This window comes from Dreissena polymorpha, chromosome 12 (assembly GCF_020536995.1).
Source record: "Dreissena polymorpha isolate Duluth1 chromosome 12, UMN_Dpol_1.0, whole genome shotgun sequence".
Classification (NCBI taxonomy): Eukaryota; Metazoa; Mollusca; class Bivalvia; order Myida; family Dreissenidae; genus Dreissena; species Dreissena polymorpha.
In genome coordinates, this window is record NC_068366.1 from 7,958,306 (window position 1) to 7,971,174 (window position 12,869).

Below are 12,869 nucleotides of genomic sequence, written 5' to 3' on the forward strand. Positions count from 1 at the left end.
GTAATATATCAGGCAAGGCTTAGAATAAAATAACGGCGACGCTTGCCGAGCCGTTATTTTATTCGTGCCGAGCCTGATATATTACAAAACGATCAGACAGTAACCGGTTTTTCTGTTTATCATACCACTGACACCACTAACCCCGTTTTTCAAGAAATAATGAAAAATAATCGCTGAGCCCTGGAGCCGCTGCATTCGTTTATCGCGTATGAATCGTTCTAAAAATAGCATTGTTTCTCAACACGAAAAGTAGCGCCATTTAATGTAATTTAATAACGCTGTTTGTTTCTCTGTCTTCTTTAATTATGCAACAAAACTTTAAGCAGCAATACTTTATTACACAAAATGAAAGCATATATTATACATTTAAAAGAAAAAACTTGAAACGCAATTGTTACATGTCAAGGCCAGTGCAGTCGCTCACATATTCGCAGTGTGTCAACACGTGTAAAGAATTGAATGATGTTTTTATTAGATTTCGGAATATATAATGCGCATTTGGTTTACTGTGGTGGTTGTGCGTAAATAATGAGGTTTTGCACGTTAAGTACAATTCCAACAAACATGCCATGTATTGGATTTTGACTAGGAAGCTGTGCTTGTGCAGTGTGGGTGCGGAGAGAAAAGTTCATTTCTGAAGTGTTGACAGAAGTGCATGAAACAGATGGAGTTGCAGTAGAACATGATTCCAAAAGGTTTGAACATCTTTTTTTGTGTTTGTTCGGAAATTTCGCTATACTTTATTATTGACTGGCCGTTTTAGTGTCCTGTTATTCGCATGATTTTAGTGGGTGCGATATTGGAAGCCCTTAATTTTTGAACAAGGTGTTTTCTAGCAGAATGGTTACTGATATTTTTGGTTTTGTCAAAACCGGCCTCGATTGCCATAGTTTTCAACATCTTGGCAATTTTTTTCACAAAGTTTCTGCCGTAGGAAACACTGATCAGAACTGTCAATTAAGGGCACGGTTTTTGTTGCCAGGTAGAATGGGCTATCATCAGTGCTGAAGCCGGGAAGCCTTTTATCACTGTACTGTTTGTAAATGCTAAATCTGGTGAGGCAAACATCTTCGGATGAATTTATTTTGGCATCTGCTGCATTTGCTCCAGTGCGGGTCTTTGTCTGTCGTTCATTGAATTCCAGAAATTCATTTCCAGAAGCATATGTCTTCAGTCTGATATCAACCCATCTTAAAAAGAATGTGTTTAATTATCAGAAGTTGTTTCATTATATTTAAGTAAATAGTCAGGGCGGTTCATGTTTAATTCAAGATGTTGTAGATTTAAGAAATGATTTATCTGCTTTAATACGGGATTTCAGATATGCATTCCAAAAATTTATCAAATTCTAGACTCTCATTTTTAGCACTGAAATTCTGTCATTTCATAATTTAGCTAACCTTAAATTGTACTGCTCATGGGATCCTCGTAGGCCGAAATGCAGGGAGTTGTTTAACCAAATTGTATTAAGGAGTGATTTTGGCGTTGTTGCACCCAAAATGTTGTATGTGTAGATTTTTTTTATCACTTCGTCAGATGATGCGGCAGTTGCTTTAGGCTTGTTTCCTTAAACAATAATAATATAGAGGACTTTTTTCCTGTTTTGTGAAGCGGCTTCGGTCCATCCATTTTGAGTCGCGCACCTGTTTAAATTTGTGAAAAAATGAGTCGCGAACTTTTTTTAATTTAAAAATTCGCGTCGCAAACTTATTGAAATTGTGAAAATTAGAGTCGCGAACTTCTTGAAATTGTGAAAGTTTGAGTCGCGAATTTCCCCAATTTGTGAGAAACGACCATTCTCACAGAAAGAGAAAAAGCACTGATATATATTATCATTATCTGCACATTTTACACATAATTGAGGCTCGTTAAGACTTGGATATTACCAGTAATATCGATAACAATCATTATCAGACAGTGTTGCTTTCATTTTTTTAAACAAAACGTAAGTAGATAACATTTAAAATCGAAATGCAATCAAGAACAAAATAAATAATAGTAGATAAATTTATAATGTTTTACTGCTGTATTATTCACAAATTTCATGCCATATTTATTGTAAAAACTGTGATTAAATTTACCTTTTCCTTGTTTTTTTTTATAGATTTTTCTGCTTTGCTTTCAGGCAGTCGCGTGTGAGGGAAAATTCTGGACCACAGATCTGAAGGATAGAGTATGGGTACTTTGCTCTTTGAAGTTTCCGCTCAATGCTACCTACGATGCTACGCAATGTGACAGGCTCGTATTCATCACAGTCACTCTTGCAAATGGAGAAGAGATATGTGGCAAGATATTAATCTAGATGGTCGACTGATAAATTGTGGATTGCCTTCGTTTCGCATTTCTTCGCAAGATATTGTTGAAATCGAATGACATCTGCCAGTGTTCTCCGAATATTGTTTTTGTTATATTTGGCTTCAATGATTTTTTTTTACATCTTCGGGTGTTATTTCTATGGCGACTGATATGTTTTCATTGTTCTCAGTTTTTGATGTTGTTTCAGTAAAGAATTCTAAATGACTTTTATTTAAATTTACATTTGCATTCGTGCTTTAATCAAATGGTTCATTAAACACACTCAGATTTTTTTCCAAACTGATTGGCAAAGTCTTCCTCTGACATAACAACTTCCTCCATTAAACCGTCCCAAACAATGTCAAACTTACTACTACTACTACTACTTCTACTACTACTACTACTACTACTACTACTACTACTACTACTACTACTACTACTACTACTTCTTTTACTACTACTACTACTACTACTACTACTACTACTACTACTACTACTACTACTACTACTACTACTACTACTACTACTACTACTACTACTACTACTACAACAACAACTAATACTACTACTTCTACTACTACTACTACTACTAATACTACTACTACTACTACAACAACTACTACTACTACTACTACTACTACTACTACTACTACTGCTACTACTACTACTACTACTACTACTACTACTACTACTACTCTACTACTACTACTACTACTACTACTACTACTACTACTACTTCTACTACTACTACTACTACTACTACTACTACTACTACTACTACTACTACTACTACTACTACTACTACTACTACTACTAGTACTACTACTACTACTACTACTACTACTACTACTACTACTACTACTACTACTACCACTACTGCTACAACAACTACTACTACTACTACTACTACTACCACTACTACTACTACTACTACTACTACTACTACTACTACTACTACTACTACTACTACTTCTACTACTACTACTACTACTACTTCTACTACAGGCTTTCTACTGGTCCCTACTTTTCCTACTTTTTCCTACTTTTCCCTACTTTTTTTTCTTAACCCTACTTTTCCATACTTTTTAAAAAAATAGCCCTATCATCCCTACGTTTTCATTTTGCAAGTAAAATAAATAAAATGTAAAATGAAGGCTTACATGATTCTTTTTCAAATATTTTGCAGAATTTCCATCCATTATGAATCTTTTGTAATGAGTAAAGTTCAGATGTGTTTGAGGGATCACCTTGTGATGTCCATCCTTGAAAGCACCATGGTTCCTTGGCTAGTCAGGACAGACATACTGGTCTTTAGGTAAGATAATATCCTTTTACACTGTGAAAATACATGCATGTTCGATTTAATCATAACATATGTGCTTTCTATATGTGAAATAGAGGTGATACATATGCACTATTCATCTAGACTTTACGCTGCCAAGTTTCATTTTTTCCCAATGATGCTACTAACTGAGGGAACCCACCAATGCCATACTGTGTTTTAAACTTTATGGGTTTAATTCGTAATTGCAGATGCTGCTTTCCTTTCTTACAAAATACATTTAAGTTTATATGTTAAGCTTGCTTTTCCTGTCATATTAATCATAAATAATGTTGTATGACCCCACAATAAGGGAGGGGGTGATTTGCCGTTGTGTGTCTGTCTGTCCATTTGGCAGTCCATAGCCCAAAGTTTGTGTCGCACAGAACTCAAAAGTATAACTGCTAGAGCCATCTTTCTGTGAATAGTTGTCAGCACGTGAACTTGTATACCTGATATTTTGATGCAAGTGTATGAGATATCTATGGAGTTATGGCCCCTGATTTAGCAAACGATAGGAATCTTTGTGACAGAGCCAAATTGTGGGGTCATATGTGTCCTATGGACACACAAATATTTTTAATAAATTGATTAGAATTTGATTAACACCATGGCATTTGTAGTTTGATCTAAGACATTGCATTGACCATCTGCTTTGACCAGCCTTGATTTGCTTTGTGTCAATACTATGTTTCAGCAGTGACATACTAACAACTTAGATCCATACAATGTCCATTTTAATACTATAACTAGTCAGTTTCACTAACATAAAAATTACTCGTAACCACTCTTAATCATTCAATTTGTATATGCATTTGCGTTAAATCGCGGACGTTTGTGTTGACTAAATTCTTTAACACATCCATCGTCAATATTGACTGTATTTTGGCTTTGAACAAATAAATCATAATAATACTGGATTATCGGATAGAATTGGAACATGCAAAGATCTATCAATATAATGTTTTCACATTGTACAATATATTAAAAATGAGACAATCTTAAAATTTTCTCTTCTTTTTAGACCTCATTTTAACTTGTTGAGCTCTGAGAATAGCAGTATTTTGTCCCTCAAAATGTCTACACTTCGTTTTCGGTCCCAGGGCCTTGCCATGGACCCACAAGATGGCCTAGGCGGCCCCCTTGATCCCCGGCCTAATAAGTTACTATTCCAAATAATCCATTGTTTGCAATCATAATGACAAACCTTTTTGCTTTGAATTGAAACTTATTTACTTAACCCTTTACTCCATGTATACTCATTTTAACACTTTTGCAAACGGAATAGACCTTAGTCTCTGCTTATGCAATTATAATAAAAATATAATTCTCCACTATTGCCTGTGGTGAGAAAAATCTGTGTTTTAGTACTAGTGCAAGAAAACTTATATATTCATAGTGGGTGAAGTTTGGTACATATTCATGGACGAAAGGTTAATACTAAGGGCTTTTGTACTTCGCTTTATAAGATTAACAGTGTATGTTTTGAGTGTCCTGTTCATTATTGTATTTCATTGTGTAAATAAATGTTAAAAGAGAAATAAAAAATTCAGCTGCCTGTATTTCGAGGATGGGCAGAACAAGGCATTCTCACAGCATCAGATGGACTAGGATATGTATCAATTTAAAAGTAATTCCAGTTGAAAAATGGTAATAATATTCTTATTTAGCCCTTCTTGTTAACAGTAAAAATCCCTACTTTGCCCTACTTTTTGCTAAAATCTTGCCCTACTTTTGACCTATTTTTTGTGGAGAGGCAGTAGAAAGCCTGCTACTACTACTACTACTACTACTACTACTACTACTACTACTACTACTACTACTACTACTACTACTACTACTACTACTACTACTACTACTACTACCACTTGTACAGCTACTAATATTACTACTTCGTGCACTTCTACTTCTACTAATATCACTACTAATACTATTACTACTTCTACTTATACTAGTACTTCTACTTCTTTTACTTTACTACAACAACTACTAATGCTACAATAACAACAACTACTACTTCTAATTTTTGTACTACTACTACTACTACTACTACTACTACTTCTGTTACTACTACTACTTATAATACTACTACTTTTGTTCAATTTAATTTTATGTTGTTATCAATTAAACGTATAATTGTAATGTTTACACTTGCAATTATATTATGCCATTTCTTTGAAAACTTAATATGAAATATTTAGTTTATATTGTCCTTGACGTATATACTATATATATATATATATTATTCTTATATTATATATACATGAATAACACTGAATAATGGTTTAATGAAAGACTTTGTTTTTTTCAAGCATTTTTCAATACTGTGGCGACGTTCATATATTAATTAATATATTTAAATGGTATATACATTGAAATTAATAAGCACGGTTATAGGTCGAATGTATATGAAGCAATAGCATGCACACCAGTTAAAGTGGCTGTTCGTTAGTGCTATCTCTGTATAATCGGAAACAAATATACGAGGTTTTAAAAATTGCAAGACAGCTGTGTTGACGTGTACAACTTTTTGTATACAGTTTCATTAAAACGTGTGTTACATACGACATATTTTCAATGAACTTCGTAGTTTTTCAAAATAATTAGTTGCAAAAGTCAACTACGCCTCAACACAGTTTAATGTAAACCCTTTTAAAAGGGTCTTTTCACAGATTTTTGAATGTTTTGAAGTTTGTCATTAAATGCTTTATATTGATAAATGTAAACATTAAATTTTAAAAGCTCCAGTAAAAAATCAAAAATAAAATTTAAAAAAAGAAAAAAAGTAGCTCGCAGCAGGGCTCGAACCAGTGACCCCCGGAATCCTGAAGTAAAAACGCATTGGCAACTGAGCTATCCTGCCAAGCATACATAAGATGCGTATTTTATACGTTATATAAGCAATCTTCGTAGTTTCACAAATTTAAACGACAACAACAAAACTCTCCAAATTATTCAATCGTTTCGCGTTGCAACGCTTTATAATTTTTAGGTTTTTAAATCGTCAAAAGATGCATATAATGGCTATATTAGACCATGGCAAAAGTTCAGTCATACTGTTTCCTCACAAATATCATAACTAAACCGAAAATTTGCGAATCTGAAACAACTTTTTTCAATTCTGTCAATTTACCAAACCGTGAAAAGATCTCTTTAAAAACAAAACACTGACTTCATGGATTCATATATTTACATAAATTTTTAATTTTATTTTTATATTCAATATAATTTTCATTTCATTTTTTATTTAATATAATTATCATATTTCATAATCATATTTGAATAGAAAATGGTTACCAAGAAAAAACGAAATAAGTACATGTTTTACACCTGTCTTTACCTACAGCAAGAAAATACTTCGAAAGCAAATTAGTTTCATTTTGGATATTCACTTGTTGTTTGTATTATTTAACTAAGCGCGGTAATTTATAGTTGATTAGTGATGTTAGTTGTATTTATATTGTATTGTTATAATAAATAACATTATTCTGTTAAATCTACAGGAATATTCGGTCAGGGCCGGATGAAGCTGTTTTGGGACCCAAGGCTGCACATGTTACGCGGGATCCCTTTCATCAGGTTCCCTTCTGTATATTGAACATCATACTTGACACTACAACTACAAGGGTAAAAAATGCATTGGTACATAGTTGACAGCTACATAGGGGAGTTGAGAAGGGGCAATTGTGTGGGAGGGGGGGGATAAAGGGGTTGTGAGTATCCACAAAAGGAACAGTTCAGAGCGGAAATGTATGTCCAAGTTGCGCACGTGTTATTGTCAATTACGGGTGGGGAGGAAATAAGAAAAGAAAGTGTATGAACAAAGGGAGTGTAGTTAAAAAGCGATAGAAATATTAGAAAAAATATGTATATGTAATATGTTATTCGTGTATGTGATGCGAGTTTAAGAATATTCAGAGATAGTGAGATATCCTTGTGGCTCGTGTCCGTAATTCGATAAGTGAAATATCCTATAGTTAAGTGTGTGAATCTGTCCGTTGACTTATGAGGGAACGGTGCGTGAACAAAATTGTGCAGGTTATAGACATAAGCTAAATTGAGCTTGAAAACCGCGACACAATGTTAACAACATAAGGAATCCAATTATTGGTTCCGCTACTATTGGATATACATCAGAGGCCCGATAACACTAAGATGCAATGTTGTGCTACATATCTTAAGAGGCCCCCACTGGTGCGACAACATAAGGAATCCAATGATTGGTCCCGCTACTATTGGATATACATCAGAGGCCCGACAACACTAAGAAGCAATGTTGTGCTACATATCTTAAGAGGCCCCCACTGGTGCATCCAGATAGCACAGTAAATCAACGCGAACTAAACGGTCTAAACTACCATACGGGCAAGTCGTATAATAAACAGAGAAACTAATGATTCTGAATGGATATACAACACAGATAAAAAAAATGATAGCATAGTAAATCAAAACGAACAAAACGGTAACAATTGTATATACATCCGGAAACTGGTGAAATCAAACACAAAATATATACTGCAGTCCCGATAGAGTCGTTAAATGGAGTAATAAAGAAAGATCATATATTTGGAAACTGGCCTGCCGTTGGAAGCCCCTCATAAATCGGGGTCCCAAGGCTACAGCCTTGTTAGCCTAGTGCTTAACCCGGCCCTGTATTCGGTATGTAAAGAATTACGTAGAATTACTGGATAATAACCATAATAACTGGACCGCAAACTGATATAACAAATATTAAAATATATGCTTATTATTGTTATTTACTGAAATCCTATGTTTCTGAAAATTACTGTAGAAGTATTTTATTCCAAATACTATATAACATGCTATTATAAACTGTGAATGTAGATCCACATGTTTATTATATAAAATTATTATAATATCTTTCTGTCTCGCTTTACAGAAAAAAAATTGAACTGCCTAAGCAGGATCGTTGGTTTTGAATTTAGAATTTATATCTCCAAACCATCAGGCAAGGAATATATATATATATATATATATATATATATATATATATATATATATATATATATATCATTATATATATTAAAATTAGTGCTTAACGCGGAAATGGGAATAATATTCCATGATCGGTAGTAAATAAGACCGGTTATATTAAACATGGTAACTTTTTTTAAATGTATTGTACACATAAACAATATTAATGGATGTTACACAATGGGCAAAAAATAATAATTGATACGCTTTTTATGTTACACATCTTGGATGTAACCACAGCTTAATATTTGCTTTTCATTTATTTAAAATATCGATAATGAATACATTAGCGTGCACGGTTCTACAAAAACATGTGTTTAATACGAATCGTATTTTCAGTCAGTACAAAATCAATCAATCATTACGTACAAGCAAGAAACATTTTAACATTTTTTAAGCCGAATATGTATTATCCATGCATAGAAATATATTGATATTAGAAATAGTCATATCGTGAAAATCATATCCCTAACATTATTTTCAGTTAAAAGTTATTTATTTCCTCATATTTATTTCCGAAAAAGAATGTAGTCAAGTCAATATACAATTTGACCCCCACAAATTGCTACAAAATGTATTTCGACTGATCCTGCTAGGGTAGAAGGTACTTTATAACATATCAAAAGTTAACCGAAATCGGACCCCCTGAAAGTTATTTTTCAAGAGATCCCCTGGTGACACAACGTCCTAACAACCCCTTTTAGCCAGAGCTGTGCTGATCCGAGGATCATTTTTGCATTGTTATTGTCTCGAGATGAAAACAGTTCTCCCTTTTGTATGAGCATTCCTTTTCTTTGGTGAAATTTACAATCGGGTTCACTGTTTAACCTCTTCTCTGGTTTGTGTTGTCGTTATAAGAAGAACCGTTTTCGTAACTATCGATCACCACTGTCGCTTGTCCGTAATGCCTTACAGTGAAATCTGCATAAGACTCGGCTATGTCATTAAATGTGTCTCCAGTTTTTCATGGTAAACGATGAAGCAAAGAGCCATCATCAAACACGTTACAATCTCTTTCAGGAATACAGTTCATGACAGCCTCAATCGATGCGTTTTCAGAATGATCTCGAATAGCCTGAGAGATATGAGGCCTGTCTGCTTTAAAAAGTATGTTCTTAGCTTCAAAGAGGACAGGAGGATGGGGCTCAGTGCATATGAAAATACGTTTTCAAGGGAAAGATCTCCAGATCTTTACGCTACAAGGGGACGCTGGAACAAAAGGGCAGGATCAATAGCACGGTCTTCAGCAATCTTAGCAGCGGGGCTTTTCCCGAGAGTTTTTGCTGTTCTGTCTTTTCTCTTAAATTAATAAGCCAGTGCAATCTCTCATATGATACCTCTTATGATCTTGTCCCCAACCTCCTGAAATACATGCACGTTCACATCTGACCCAGCCACTATCCCACTGACGAAGTTTCTCATAGTAGGATCAGCTGTGTAGGGATGTACACGGATGTTACAGGTGTTGATAGGGTCCTAAGTCAGTGCCGCGAGTTAGAGCAACTGGGCTCTTAAGAGACCTCATCAATGTTTCCTCAATGACAAGATCACTGCTAAACCATGCTCAGCACTGATTGCTCCTACGGAGAACGTGAAAAACATTCAACGATAAACGTCTGGGTAAGTGTCCTCTAGGTTGCTCACTTGCTGAAGATAGTAATAGGCAGATCGCAGGTAATTGAAGTTCCAAGCTGCAGCAAAGACGGCTAAACAATCGTATACTTTCTACAAATGCAGTAGTCAACACCCAGTAATATCGGACTTGATCAACATCCTTGCCATGCTTACCATAAGATGATAATTCAGTTAAAATTAGCATGTTTTTGAGGTTTGAGCAAGTTCATGTTGCATATAACGCTCTCAAGAAAATCTCAGAACATGTAGCATCAGCTAGCGTTTCCTCGCCCTTAGTAAATGTAATAGGAGAGCACAACTCTTCGGTCTGATTCAGCAGTAATTGAATCTCGGGATCTTTCTGGGTCATTTCGATTATATGCTTGTTGTGTAGGTACGTGTCAACATGAAAATCATCCCGCAAAACCACCTGGACAGCTTTCCCTGTCATTATGTGCACACTTGAATTTTCCATAGACAGTCTCGTGTACGTTTATGAGACCGGTTCCTTCCAGGAGGGATCCTATTGCCTCTAGCAAGTTTATGAGTGTTTAAAAACATCCAAACATCAGACCAATATTTTTCACGCAACTACTTTGTAAGGCATCAATGATAATTTCAGCAGCATTCCACTACAAGGATTGGTCGAATGTTACGATGGTGGGAAGGTTTTGCTTCATGGCAAGGTTGCAAATAATGTTTTATGTTTACAGACTACACGATTTGTCCCCAGAGTACATATTGGTCATAGGCAAGAATTTGACTGACGACTTCCCAGGTTGCTTGCTTCTCTGATGCAAAATTTACATCGTTCCCTTCCAATGCGGTGTGGCTTGCCTAAAGCTTAAGGATACTTCCAATACAATATCGACCCTCTTGTCATAATCTAGAAATCGCGACAGTTCCTCGAATACTATCTCATGAAAGACATGCCTTGCCAACCGTTACTCAAATATAGAAATGTGTGTCGTATTTCTTGTGTTCAGCTCTGATGTCTTTTTTTGCGGAATCAGAAAGTTCGTCAGTGTTCCGGGGGTGATATGTGCAGTGACACCCATCCCACGAAAAGTACCTTTGGCGTCGATGGTAATAATATTGTGTTTAACATTATGGGCATCAAAGAGAACAGACATCTCCAACAAATCTATATTACTACTCAGGACATTAGAATCCACAATCCGCTGCATTTTTCTCAGATTTCATAACTTGTGTACATTGGTGCAAAATACTGGCATTCTTGACACAACCTTTAAAAGCCAACACGTATGAGGCAGTCTTTAGTACACGCTGGACGTATGTGTTTGTACAATGCTGGTCTGTATTTATATTTTGTTGTTTATGACGCGTGAGCTTGAATATCGGAAATTTTATGCAAGGTTTTACTTTGGATAAATATAAAAACTAAACATGAAAAACTTTTTATTATAAAATAACGAGAAAAGAATAACACGATTGAGTCAATAGTTACGCACGTGTGGTTATTGTGTTTGCGGTCATTTGGACGCCATGTTGGATTTTTCTGATACGTAATAGACTAACATAATTTGTTATCATCTTGATGTGTTATACGGCCCCCCGAAACCTAAGTTAAGACACCAACATTATGAAATTTGAGTGGATGGTCACAAAGTTGTTTTCATTAATAGGTTGTTGCTGCTATCTTGGACGCCATCGTAAAAAAAAAAATTCCGGTGATCCGATTTGGGTAAACTTTTGATATGTTATAAAAGACATTCTTACCTAACAGGATCAGTTATAATACCTTTTGTAGCAATGGTTTGGAGGCTGGGTTATATTTTTTATATAATGACACGACTAATGTGTTATCATCTTGATCGCACAGTCATTTTCTTAATTTTGATTTTGAAAACGATAACAACAGGGTGAATTACTTTTGAAATTCAAGTCAATTATTGTCTTGTTCTCATGATTATACATTGGAAATAAATAGAATATGCATTTCCTATGTGTGTAATTCAGTTAATTAGTGTCTTAGTGATGACCATATTATTTTTTAATTATTGTTGGTCAATGTGTAATTCTGAAGTCTGTTGTAGATCATCAAATACGTTAAAATTAAACAAGATTATTTCAATAAAAATATCCAAAGAGTCCATATATAAATGAATTTTCCTGATAAGCAAAATTTTATTTACAAATTTCTGATATTGCTAGGTTTTAAAGTAAGCGGTTGTTACATGTTGAAGTTATTTTTCAATGTGGTTTCAAATTTTACAAACTGGATATAAATATTTTGTAACAGTACATCTGCTGCTTTACAAATGAACTTCGTTTCTTGCAAATTAAATAATGAATGCCAGCAATGGATTCAGAAAATGGGGGGGGGGTAGTATATATTTGTTTGAATGTTCTGTCGTTTTATTTATTTCACTCTTCTTTGAGCTTTGTCCCACCAAGCTAATCGGCAACGCAAAGCTAGGTCTGGATACTTATAGGTATGAACTAACATTACAATACCGCATTTTTTTTCTAGCAAAATTAAGCGGAATACCCTTTTCTATTTTCAACAATTGTGAGTTTGCTCCAGACAACATCCATCAAATGTAACACTTGTATTGCTGAAGTTGCCGCTATTAACCTATAGGACCATTTCAAAAGACGTGTGAAGTCTAAACAAAATTCT